The 13,728-nt window shown below is 40.7% G+C and overlaps 1 protein-coding gene across 2 annotated transcripts in view; it reads right to left on the bottom strand.

Moving 5' to 3' along the window:
• The window catches only part of SLC35G2 (solute carrier family 35 member G2), a 39,254-nt gene extending 26,687 nt beyond the window's left edge, over positions 1–12,567 (bottom strand). Inside the window, exon 1 of one of the 2 annotated variants that reach the window (XM_061167657.1) lies at positions 12,436–12,567. The gene's annotated coding sequence lies outside the window, so the exon portion shown is untranslated. Of the gene's footprint in view, positions 1–12,024; positions 12,060–12,435 lie in introns of those variants that run through there. The other variant, XM_061167658.1, reaches the window with a different exon arrangement.
• Between the last annotated feature and the right edge of the window lie 1,161 nt (positions 12,568–13,728).

The following is a 13,728-nucleotide window of genomic DNA, read 5'->3' as shown; positions in this document are numbered from 1 at the left end:
GGGGTTCAATCTCTGGTCTCAAGGAGTTAAGATCCCACAGGCCACATGGCATGGCCAAAGAAAACAAAAAAGGTAAAATGAATATTGGAATTGGAAAAATTGCCATTTGGCAATCATCATAGTAATTATTTAAGCAAGAATCATCATAAGTGACTGAAAGTTTGTTGAAGAATAGGATGACATAGTCTCAAAGTATCTCCCCACAAAATCCTTATTAATTACAAAGGGAGGGCTTCCTTCATGGTTTAGTGGTAAAGAATTCGCCTGCCAATATAGGAGACACTGATTTGATCCCTGGTCTGGGAAGATTCCACATGCCGTAGAGAAACTAAGCCTGTGTGCCACAACTATTGAGCCTGTGCTCTGGAACTGAGGAGCCACAACTACTGAGCCCATTTGCCACAACTTCTGAAGCCTGTGCACCCTTGAGTCCATGGGTGCCATTGCAATGAGAAGCCTAAACACCACAAATGAAGAGTAGCGCCCACTCTCCACAGCTAGGGAAAAGCGCTTGCAGCAATGAAGACCCAGCATAACCAAAAATAAATATATAAAATTATCTTTTAAAAATTGCAAAAGGAAAAATAACAATTTGACAGTGGAGAAGTCATCACCTTTACAAGTCATCAAATTTCACATCAGCAGCAAAAAGACCAATCACTGGGGGAAGGGGCGGCAGGCACCATATTGGGCAGCAAAGGTACAAGAAGAAGCCCCTGAAGCAGTCCAAGAAGCAAGACAAAAAGATGGATGAGGAAGATAAGGCTTTCAAGCAGAAAAAGAAGGAGGAGCAGAAGAAACTTGAGGAACTAAAAGTGAAGGCCATGGGGAAAGGCCCTGTGGACACAGATGGAATTAAAAAATCTGGCAAAAAGGAAGCTGTTCCTTGTGCCTGAGGCAATGATTATCCTTAATTCCATTCATGTTTAAACATCTGGATTTCCTGCTGTAACATCTGTTGCCATCTACAGCTAGAATGAGGTGTTGTCTTAGAACCTAGTACATTTAAGAACAAACATTTGTATGAATTAACAAGTAATCATAGAGTAGCTCTTCAGTTCTTCTTAGCCATTTCTACCTTAGCTATGAGATCTGCATAAACCCAACCCAGAATCCTGCCAAAATGTGTTCTTAAGTCTTTGTTCTATACTGAATTCTGTACTACTTGGAATTAAATGAATTCATTTGAAATGGCAAAAAAAAAAAAGACAAATCAATATTGTGTCTCTTAATAAGATCCACTGAAAACACACAATATCACGTCTTATCATTTTCCTGCTAAAAATGCATAACTTGTATCAGACAAACCTGAATAAACCTAAATGAGGAACATTCTACCAAATGAATGGTCTGAACTTCCAAAAACATCAAAGTCACTAACAACAAGGAAGAAATGAAGAACTATCACAAAGTAAAGATTAAAGGGACATAACTAAATACAATTACAACACTGGATTTGATTCTAGACAAGAAATAAAAAATATTTTTCCAAAAAGGAAATTACTGGGACAAACACTGAATGAGAACTGTGGAGTCAATGCAGAATTATGTGTTAAGTTCCTCATTTTGGTGATAATTCTGTGGTTATACAGGAGAGTGTCTTGTCTTTAAGGAAGACACTTAAGTAGGCATAATTAGGCATCACATTTGCAACTTACTTTCAGTTGGTTCAGAAAAAAAAAGAAAGTATCTGAGTGAATGACAAAACAAACTTTGAAAAATGTTTATCACTGGAGAACCTGGGGTGAAGTATAAATGAGAATTATCTTTCACCCCAAGAGTTCATTGGACTATGCATGAAACCTTACTATAAGTTTGAAATTATTTCTAAATAAAATATGAAAAAATATATTGGGGATAATGTAAGAGTTTTTGGAAGAAGTACATGAGTTAATACATATGAGGTGCTTAAAACATAGCTAGGTATACAGTACCTGTAAAGAAGGCTGAGTGTTGAAGAATTGATGCTTTCCAACTGTGGTGCTGGAGAAGACTCTTGAGAGTCCCATGGACAGCAAGGAAATTAAATCAGTTAACCCTAAAGGAAATCAACCCTGAATATTCATTGCAGAGACTTACGCTGAAGCCCAAGTTCCAATATTTGGCTACCTGATGCAAAGAGCTAACTCTTTGGAAAAGACCCTGATGCTGGGAAAGATTGAGGGCAAGAGAAGAAGGGAGAAACAGATTTTTGGATGGCATCGCTGACTCAATGGACAAGAGTTTGAACAAACTCTGAGAGATAAAGAAGGACAAGGAAGCCTGGTGTGCTGCAGTTCATGGGTTGAAAAGAGTCAGACACGATTTGGCAACTAAACAACAACAACAAGGTACACAGTAAATGTCAAATAAATGTTAGTGATAAAGGTGGTAGTAATGAATACCTGAACTTTACACCACAACTCATCTGAATCAGAACAAGTTGACTCTGGCTCACTTATTTGTTCTCTCTTTTCAGATTTAATTTTGAGATTGAGAGAACATTTATTTGCATTTGAGATGCTAACACCATCATTAAACTTTTTATTTAAGTTTAAGCACACAGTGTACATGTAGGGCAATATTTTATAAACTGTTGTCCTCAAGTAAAAAAAAGATGTTAGTAAAATATTTTAAATAATCAAGATCAAACTTTTGAAAAGTGATTTTCATCTTTCACTAATTTAGGCAATATAGTGATAATGAGATTATATGATCTGTACATACATAGATATATATGTCTTTATCCATATATAATATATACATTAACATGTATATATTTACTATAGTGTAGTCATATACAACATTATAATAATACACATAGAATTAATGACCATGAGAGTTGAAAAAGTCTTTGGGGGTCATCTACTCCAATTCCTTTAATAGTAACTATAACCTCTGTAGCATCTGCAACAAATAGTACAGTTTCTGTTTGAACCTACTTATTCCTTTTGAAAGCAGTCACCTGGAAATCATTCTGGTTGTTAGAAAATTTTTTTTTGATATTCAGTCAAAATCTATCTATAATTCCCAGAGTCTGTTGCTACATATTAGCTCTGGGGTCACTAATTATTTCTTTTCCACAGGAAATTTCAGTATCAGGAGCTTTTCTACCCTCCCCATCCCAGGTCTCCCTCATGAGTTTTCTCTTCTCCAGACTGAAAATCTTGTCTTTTTTCAATTACTCCACATATAATCATGGTTTTCATCTCACCATATTAACCACTCTAGTTTCTATGATCTCTCCTATTCAGGAGATTCTGTTTCTATGAGGGGAGCCTGAGATCACACCAGCTATTCTGGCATCCTCACACACTTATGGTTTTTCCTTCATTCAGTCAATATTTACTAAATGCCTATGGTGTGGAAGGCACTGTGCTAAGATACTGTGAGAGATAAAATTAAGAAAACATATGCTTTCTCTTAAAGAACTTACACATCCATTTGGGAGAAAAGAAATATGCTAATAAGTACCAAAAATAGACAAAAGTGCTGTGTATGTTAAAAGAAGGAAATTATACAATTAAATATGTGTTTGTTGTAACACTGAGTACTAGAGAACAAAGAAAAAGTAATGACGGTTTCAGACTAGACCTGTTTTGGTTTGGGATACCATGTGAATCGGTAAAAAGCAGTAAGCGTGGGATTTAGAAACAATGAGAGAGGCAACATTAAGAGAAGAATTTCTAGATTGGGAGAATTATGCATTGATTCAGAAGACACAAAAGGTTTATATTTTTATCGTTTTGACCTGTGACAATGTGATCAATAAACACTTGTCCAGATTGATTTACATGCAACTTTATAAAGAGACAAGAAATAAATTGACTAGACTACTATGCACCTAGTGCTTTACATCTATTATTTTACTAAATCCCGCAACAACCCCAACAAGGTAGGCACTAATATTAGTCCCTCTTTAAAAACAAATCAAGTGAAGATCAAGAAGCTTCAGTGACGTGCCCAAGGTTACAGAGCTGCTTATGGCAGCCAGTCTTCAAATTCAGACTGTCATCTTCCAGTCCGACTTGAAGTCATCAACTACTTACTGCCCAATGAAGCAATATCTGGCAAACTCCCACCCACATTCCCACAACCTTCCTGGAGACCTACTTGGGAGAAATCTGTCACTGAACAACCTCTTCCTCCTCTGGTTCAAGAACACTTTCTACAGAACTCTGTTACAATCCTTGGCATAAGGTATCACTGTGAATTGTGTATGTAACACTCACTCCTGATAAAGTGTTACTGCTCCAAGAACAGAGATTATGTCCTCCTCTTCTTCATGGTATCCCCATACCTTAAGGCATTGCCAGACTCAACAAATGCTGGGAGCATGGTATAGCTTGCCTGCTTTGAAGAAAGCCACCCGTTTAACCAGAGACCTCTAATTCTGGGTCTCATTTGTTTTGCAGAGCTCTGGTTGCCACAATTCTGCAATCTAACACTATCTTCTATCTCAGCTGTAAATTAAGGGAATCATCCAAGAAGTAACTGTGAGTATCTGGCTTCAGTCCATCCCACCCTCAGCAGGCTCATTCATCTTTGGGATCCTCACTCCCATTTATTATTTTTTAAATTTTATTTATTTTTGGCTCCACTGGGTCTTTGTTGCAGCCTGTGGGCAGGCAGGGGCTACTTACTATCCAGTTGTGGTGCGCGGCTTCTCATTGTGGTGGCTTTTTGTTGCAGAGCAACAGGGGCACAAGGCCTCAATAGTTGTGGCACACGGGATTAATTGCCCCGAGGCATGTGGGACGTTCATGGACCAGGGATGGAACCTGTGTTCCCTGCATTGGCAGGTGAATTCTGAACCACTGGACCACCAGGGAAGTCCCTCACCGCTATTTAGAACAATGGCTCAGCCAGAGTTACACAGAGCCCAGAGGCAAAATAAATGGGAAATTAGATTACCTAATAGCTTTAGTTTACTTCAAGTTTTTAAAGTAAAAGTCAGGGCTCAATAAAGTTGCTGATACTCTGTGGGGGGGCGGGGAGCTTAAGGAGAGAAAAGTGATTTTGAGAAGTCAGGAGATGACTAAATGAACCTAAGTAATGATGACACACATGTGGATTGAATTAATATAAAATTCAATACATGAAATAGTGTGAAGTGCACACAAATTATTACATATGTCCACTGATCATATATAATTCAACTACAGCAGTGACTATAAGAGAAATCAGAGTAGTAAGTATTTAACATGTATAATGTTATATAGTGAAAGTGAAAGTCACTCAGTCGTTTGACTCTTTGTGTCCCCATGGACTGTAGTTCATGGAATTCTCTAGGCCAGAATACTGGAGTGGGTAGCCTTTCCCTTCTCCAGGGGATCGTCCCAACCCAGGGATCGAACTGGGGTCTCCTGTATTGCAGGTGGATTCTTTACTAGCTGAGCCACAAGGGAAGCCCAAGAATACTGGAGTGGGTAGCCAATCCCTTCTCCAGCGGATCTTCCCAACCCAGGAATCAAACTGGGGTCTCCTGCATTGCAGGTGGAGTCTTTACCAACTGAGCTATCAGGGAAGCTCATAAAGGGCCAAAATGTTTAGGCTATATATATATATATATGTATAAACATTTATAGGGCAAAGTACAGTTTTGGCCCACAGAAGGAAAAAACTCAATGATCTCAGCTCAGCTCTGACATTTCCCTTAGTAGACGGGGATTTCCTGTGTCTAGACTAGAAGGTAGATGGATGAAAAGTGAGAAGGGAGAGGCACTGGAGTGGGTGTCATTCTCCTTCCGACACCCAAGCCAGTGATCAGCACACATTGACTTTTAAACAATATTTTGGTTACTTAGAGAATCAACTGTTAAGGACAGAATGGCAAAAGAAAAACAAGTGTGGTGATAAAAAGGTTACTGTGCTTGTTTTTATAATAAAAATAATGCCAGAGAAACATGGAATAAGAAAGAGCAGCAGCACATAACATCCTGGAACTGTGACCTACCAGAGTGTTTAAGAATATCATCCATATTTCCTTGCAGAGGCAAAGTGGCCTCCACAAGGAAAATGAGACAAGTCACTCATCACCAATGAAACATGCGAAAGTGCTCAAAAAGAGAGTTTGGTTAGAATACGATTAATACCATCATCATTTTCCCCATCAACAAATTCCAACCTCAAACTGGAAAATTATATTGCTACTCAGTTCACCAGGAGGTGAAAGACTCCTCAAGCACCTACTAATTGGGAATGATCTAGTCCTCATGAAGACCAGCACAGACTGTCAGATTGCTAGCTGCTGCTGTGTCGCTTCAGTCAGAGAGGCCAACGATTGCTATGATCACTAAAAGAACTGAAGTGTGGATAGCAGTACTGTCCAACTTAAAAGGGATAAACAAAAAAGTCCTAATGTATATCATGGGGATATACAATATTCAATATCCTGTGATAAACCATGAAGGAAAAGACTATTTTTAAACAGAATGTATGCATGTGTATAACTGAGTCACTTTGCTATACAGCAGAGACTGGTACGACATTGTAAATCAACTATACTTCAGTTTTAAAAAGTTACTGGGGAATTCAGCCATCCATTTGAATTAAAACATTGTGAAAATTAATTTTATAAGCTCTAATTAAGCTTATATTTGATTATGGCATATTCAGTTCAGTTCAGTCCCTCAGTCATTTCTAACTCTTTGTGACCCCATGAACTGCAGCACTCTAGGCTTCCCTGTCCATCACCAACTCCCAGAGCTTGCTCAAACTCATGTTCATTGAGTCAGTGATACCATCCAATCATCTCATCCTCTGTCACCCCTTCTCTTCCTGCCTTCAATCTTTCCCAGCATCAGGGGCTTTTCCAGTGAGTCAGTTCTTTGCATCAGGTAGCCAAATATTGGAGCTTCAGCTTCAGCATCAGTCCTTCCAATGAATATTCAGGACTGATTTCCTTTAGGATTGACTGGTTTGATCTTTTTGCAGTCCAAGGGACTCCCAAGAGTCTTCTCCATACCACAGTTCAATTCTTCAGTGCTCAGCTTTCTTTATAGTCCAACTCTTACATCCATACATGACTACTGGAAAAACCATAGCTTTGACTAGATGGACCTTTGTCAGCAAAGTAATGTCTCTGCTTTTTAATATGCCATCTAGATTGGTCATAACTTTCCTTCCAAGGAGCAAGCGTCTTTTAATTTCATGGCTGCAGTCACCATCTGCAGTGATTTTGCAGCCCAGAAAAACAATATGTCACTGTTTCCATTGTTTCCCCATCTATTTGCCATGAAGGGATGGAACCAGATGCCATGATTTTAGTTTTCTGAATGTTGAGTTTTAAGCCAGCTTTTTCACTCTTCTCTTTCACTTTCATCAAGAGGCTGTTTAGTTCCTCTTCGTTTTCTGCCATAAGGGTGGTATAATCTGCATATCTGAGGTTATTGATATTTCTCCTAGCAATCTTGATTCCAGCTTGTGCTTCATCCAGCCTGACATTTCTCATGATGTACTCTGCATGTAAATTAAGTAAGCAAGGTGACAATATACAGCCTTGATGTACTCCTTTCTCAATATTCCAGGTATATTTGTATTTATACATATTTTCTTCATTGTCATATTTTCTTTCATCTACAAAAAATACTCTAAAGAATAGCTCCTTTTCTAAAAGATTGGATAGTAACAGTTTAAAAATATGACAGACTAAGTGGCATTTAAATAAAAACACTTTCATTACGTATTTTTAATTAATTTCTATTGGAGTATAGTTGCTTTACAATGTTGTTAGTTTCTGTTGTTCAGCAAAGTGAATCAGTTATACATATACACGTATTCCCTCTTTTTGGGATTTTCTTTCTATTTAGGCCACCGCAGAGCACTGAGTATACAGTTTCTTTTGCTATACAGTAGGTTCTCATTAGTTACCTGTTTTACGCATAATTGTGTAGATATGTCAATCCCAATCTTCCAATTCATTCCACCTCCTCGCCTCCTTGATATCCATACATTTGTTCTCTACATTGGTGCCTCTATTTCTGCTTTACAGATAAGTTCATCCATACCATTATTCTAGATTCCACATATAAGTGACACTATATGATATTTGTTTTTCTCTTTCTAACTTACTTCACTCGGTATGACAGTCTCTAGGTCCATCCTCATCTCTGCAAATGGCACAATTTCGTTCCTTTTTAATGGCTGAGTAATATTCCATTGTGTACATATGCCATAACTTTTTTATCCATTCATCTGTTGATGGACATCTAGGTTACTTCCTTGTCCTGGCTATTGTAAATATTGTTGCAATGAACATGGGGGTGCATGTATCTTTTTGAACATTAAGTATTTAGAAACTGAATAAGTATTAAAAGGTTCAAACTGAGTAATGTGTTACTCCTCATAGAAGACAAGCCTATTTACATGTGGGTTAAAATAAGCAATTACTTCTCACAAAGCCATCTTCAATAGAATTTTACATCTAGTAATGAAATGAATTTAAAAAGGAAAATGGGAGTATAAACCTAGAATTTAAAATGTAATCTTTTGATAATATCATGAAACATAGTAGATTATCTTTATTATAGAAGGATGAACAACCAAATGTAAATGTCAGATATTATAAAGGGTAAAAAGATAGATTTGACTATATAAAATGTGAAATTTTCTATACAGCAGAAAATATCTTAAAGTTTAAAGATTTTTAAAAAGTCAGGAAAAAAGTTGCGACATATGCAACCAAATCTTTATCATCTGAAGAATTTTCACAAATAAGAAAAAGCCTATAAGCATACCAACCGAAAAATAGAGCCATGAGCTGGAAACTCACAAAACAAAAATAAGTATAACCAGTAAGTATATAAAAAAATGCTCTCTACTGCCTACCCAATTGACAAAAACCTTATTTTGGTAATAGTGTGGGGATTCTGACATTCTAATTCAGTTTTTATACTGGTATATATTGGTACTTCTTTTCTGTAGCACAATCTAGAAATATCATTCTTGCAACAAATATTTCTTGAATACACATATATCTGACATTGTGTAGATGCTAAGAACATAGTAAAGAATAAAACAGACAAGGGATGAGATAAGAAATAATTAAAGAAATAAATAAATCAATGTAGCAAAAATAAAACGTACATATCCATTGAACCATCCATTTCACTTCTAGGAATTTTTTCCAAGGATATAATCAAGTGCACAAATATTTACTCAAAGATACTATTTGCTGAATGGTATAACAACAGCAAAAATCAGAAATAAATAAATGTTCTTTATTATGAGATTATTTAAATAAATTGCTCTGCTTACATAGTACAATATTACACAACACTTAATAATGATGACCTAGTTTTATATGTATTGATTTGAAAGACATTACTGATAAATTATACAGTGAAAATGCAACCAACAAAATATTATTCATTTAAAATACATGTGGATTTATTTAAAAGAAAATCTGTTTGAGTATAAAGGTGTCATAAAAAACTAAAAATAGAATTACCATAAAGATCCAGGAATCTAACTCCTGGACATGCATCCAAAAAAGATGAAAGCTCTAATTCAAAAAGATACATGTACCCCAATGTTCATAGAGGCACCATTTACAATACCCAACACACTGAAGCAACCTAAGTGTCTATCAACAGATGAATGCATAAAGAAGATGTGGTACATATATACAATGGAATATTACTCAGCCATAAAAATTATGTAATAATGTCATTTGCAGCAATATGAATGGACTGACAGATTAACATACTAAGTGAAGTAAGTCAGAAAAAGACAAATATTACATCACCTATATGTAGAATCTGAAAAATAATACAAATGAACTTATTTACAAAACAAAAACAGATTCACAGGCATAGGAAACAAACATGGTTACCAAAGGGAAAGGGTGGCCTAAGTCAGAATATGTAATTAACAGATGCACACTACCAAATATAAAATAGATAAATAACAAAGATTTACTGTATAGTACAAGGAACTGTACTTGATATCATATAATAAATTACAATGGAAAAGAATCAGAAAAAAAGAATTTAATGCATATATGTATAATTGAATCACTTGCTGCATTCACACAATATTGTAAGTCAACTATAATTCAATTTTTAAAAAATCTATTTACAATGTTTTTCTCTGGTTTTATGTATTGCCCTATTATCCAAATTTCTTAACAATGAGCCTACATTTTATTATAGAAAAACCACAGCTATTCAACATTTTGAAGAGCATATATGTAGTCTTTACAGAGTTCACAAAGCATATCCCACCAGTATAATTGAGATTATCAGCATTATGATACATCTTAGTCATTATTTTCTTCAGGTTATAACTTTCCATAAGATTGTTGGCTAGCTATTGTTTTCTATTAAATTTGTCATTAATTCTTTTTGTTTAAACTTTGTTTAGGAACATCTTTTTTGTATTAATATCAATTTTACCTCTATAGACTATATTTGTTCTGTAATTAAAATATATTTATTTTCTTATACTTTAAACTTTTTATCTTGTTTTTGGGTATAATTGATTAACAATGTTGTGATAGTTTCAGGAGAACAGAGAAGGGACGAAGCCATACATACACATGTATCCATTCTCCCCTAAATTCCTGTCCCATCCAGGCTGCCACATAACATTGAGCAGATTTCCATACGTGCTCAATGTGCTCATTCACTAAGTCATGTCCGACCCTTTGTGACCCCATGGACTGTAGCCTGCCGGGCTCCTCTGTCCATGGGATTCTCCAGGCAAGAATACTGGAGTGGGTTTCCATTTCCATCTCTAGGGCATCTTCCTGACCCAGGGACCAAACCTGCGTCTCCTGCATTGGAAGGTGGATTCTTTACCACTGAGCCACCAGGGAAGCACCATGCTATACAGTAGGTCCTTGTAAGAATAAATAAATAACTAATTTTTAAATATGTGTAAATACTTTCTTGCTCAGCCAAATACCAAACACTTTAATTCACAGGTTCTGTGACTTGGGAACAGATAATTATGAAAGTTAATGGTTCTGCAGAGTTCAGAAATACTAAAGGTGTCAAAAATAAAGATTATAAAAAAGTACTGGAAAACATGTGTAATTTGTAGTGTGTAATGGCGCTGAAAACCAGTGAGTGTATTTACACGTGTGTAATGTTTGTGTGTATATATTCACACATGCATCCTACATATGCTGTGTATTTGCATATGTGAGAGTTCTTGTTTATGCTCACCCTGTGCCCTCCCCTGTAGGTAAATCAAGCCTGTTAGGCATATGCTTTATCTGCACCCCCAGGACGAGCCACATTTGCCTTCAGGTTATCGTCAGGAAACAAGCATCAACTCATCCGAAAAGGGTTTCACTGTCGAGCGGGCGCCACTCTGGCCACCTGCCTTGGAGGCCGGCTATTTCTGGCAAAGGTGCAGGGTAGAACCGCGAGGCAGGCCGCCTCCAGGGAACTAAGCCGACGAGGAAGGCGCTGGAGGTAATTCAGCACCACGGACACGGGCAACCCCAATCAGGTCCTTTAGAGCCTCAAGCCAGCCGACACCTCCCCTTCCCCAAGCGCTCCCAGCCTTCTCCGCCCAGTGCGTCACGGTCTCGGGCCCTCAATCGTCACTCAGTCGCCAGCTTTTCATCCCGCTCCCCCGGCCAAGCCCGGCAAAATCCTGGACAGAGACGCGAGTCTGCGCAGTCCCCCTGCTCGGTCCTTCCCGCTGGCCCGCGCGACCCCTGCATCCGCCTCTCTCCGAAGCGGCCACACGGGCGCACGTGGCGTGCAAACCCTGCGGCCCAAAGGCGGGTCAGGGACGGGTGGTACTTTCCTCCTCGGAGGTGGGGGAGGCTGCGTGGACTTGCCCTGCGCCTCTAGCCATCACACTCGGCCGCGGCCTGGCCCTTCCTCCACTACTCCTTGCCCTTGCCTTTCACTGGGGAAAGATCGCGCTATACCGTTTATTCTCCGCGAAAAATCTCAAACCATGCAGACAGGCGTCCAAGAGTCGGCAACAGAGTAAAGGAAAATACTCATTCTTGGCCTTATTTCTGAAACCACCCAGCATTCTTAAGAAGTTTGAAATTGATGCCACGGCGCCACAGGGACTCACCCCTGGTTTGGGTGGGCTCCTGGGCGTGAGGAAAGCTAGAGCCCCTGGCCTTTATCAGAGAAGCACACATACACGCCACGGTGGCAGGAAGCGGGGGGCGCAGAGGCCACAGCTGATGCTGACCCTACCGGACCCGCGTCCAGGTTTTCCAAGGGAGCAGTGCTGGGAAGTGGGGGCCCCGCGGACCCTCAGGCGTCGAGCAGAGCCCCGAGAAAGGGTGTGAAGGGGGCGGGGCGCTTCACCCGCGTCCGGCCCAAGCCCCAAGGAGGGAGTCGGCCTCTTAGGTGCCTCGGCTGAAAGTGAGTGTGTGGGCTTCGGGGTATGCCCTCACTCCTTATGGGTGGAGGCGGCCGGGCAGGCAGGGTCAAGTCCCCAGTCTGCTGTGCTGACCGGCGGCCGGGGCCGGGTTACCTGCGTGTCGCGGCGAGGAAGGCGCGAACAGGTGCTCCGGCCGGGGCTGCCCGCTGCCGCGCGCCTAGTCCAGGCTCTGAGCCCGCTGAGGCCACGAAAACCGCGGCCGGGGCGGCGGAGGCCGCGGGACTGGGCGGGGAGAGGGGCGTCGCCCGCGCGGACACTGCGCCTGCGCTCTCTGCGGCTCCCCCTGTCCCTCACCCGCAGGTGCCCCCGTGGAAGAAGACTGGGGGCGCCGGGCATTCGTGCCGGCACTGAGGGACTTCCCCTGCCCGCGCGGTGGGCGGGCCCAGGAGCCGGGAGACTGCCTTCCCGGGCCGCTAGAGCCTACGTCCTCAGAAACACGCCCTTGGAGAGACCAGATTTGAAGCAATCGCCAGCCAGCCCGAGTGACTTGGTTTTCTGCAAGGGGGCAGGGAGGCAGCCTCAATCCATTTCGACCCTTCTGTTTGTGTTTAAAGCCGCAAGTCGATTCCTTGATATTTAAAATACGTTCTAGTATCAGTAAATCATGGTCCGAAAAGGTCTTCGGGCATCCCGGACTCCACAGGAAGTTTTACCCATAAGGTTTCTGGGGGGAGGGTCTTGACGCTCCAGAGCTGGCTCCTGAACTGAGGTCTATACACCCCAATACTGTGCTGAATGAATACAGCTTCTTGGAAACAGGCCTGATCATCAAAGCAATGGACTACGTGGGTCAAGAGGACGGGCAAGAAGGCCAGCATCACAGGCCAGACAAGAAAGGGTGATGCCTGAACCAAGGTGCCAGCTGCGGGAAAAGATAGGAAGTGACTGCAGGTTTTCCCCGTGTCCTTCCAGACCCACTCAGCACCCCGCTCTGTGACCCAGGGCTGACTTTTACGGATGGCATCAACTGTCCTCTGGCTTTTTGCCTGGTGTTGACCAATGGAAGGCACCTGCAGGAGATGGATCACAGTGCTTGCACGCTAAGTGGCTTCAGTCATGTCCCACTCTTTGTGACCCTATGGACTGCCAGGAGGCTGCCAGGCTCCTCTGACCATGCGGATTCTCCAGGAGAGAATACTTGAATGGGTTGCCATTTCCTTCTCCAGGGGATCTTCCTGACCCAGGGATTGAACTCGGGTCTCCTGCGGCTCCTGTTCTGCAGACAGAGTCTTTACTGCTGAGCCACCAATGGATCACAAGGCAGGATATTATTCAGGACCTCCCCCTTGCAGCATCAGAGGGCCACTCTGTTAGCTGTGGCTGCATTCTTTATCTGACCACCATTTCTCCAACGCTATGGCCTTCTCCTACAGTTCTCTCTTAGTT

The sequence above is a fragment of the Dama dama genome, chromosome 19, assembly GCF_033118175.1.
Source record: "Dama dama isolate Ldn47 chromosome 19, ASM3311817v1, whole genome shotgun sequence".
In the NCBI taxonomy this organism is placed as follows: domain Eukaryota; kingdom Metazoa; phylum Chordata; class Mammalia; order Artiodactyla; family Cervidae; genus Dama; species Dama dama.
Note: the sequence above shows the minus strand (reverse complement) of the source record. Positions and strands in the feature narration are given on the sequence as shown.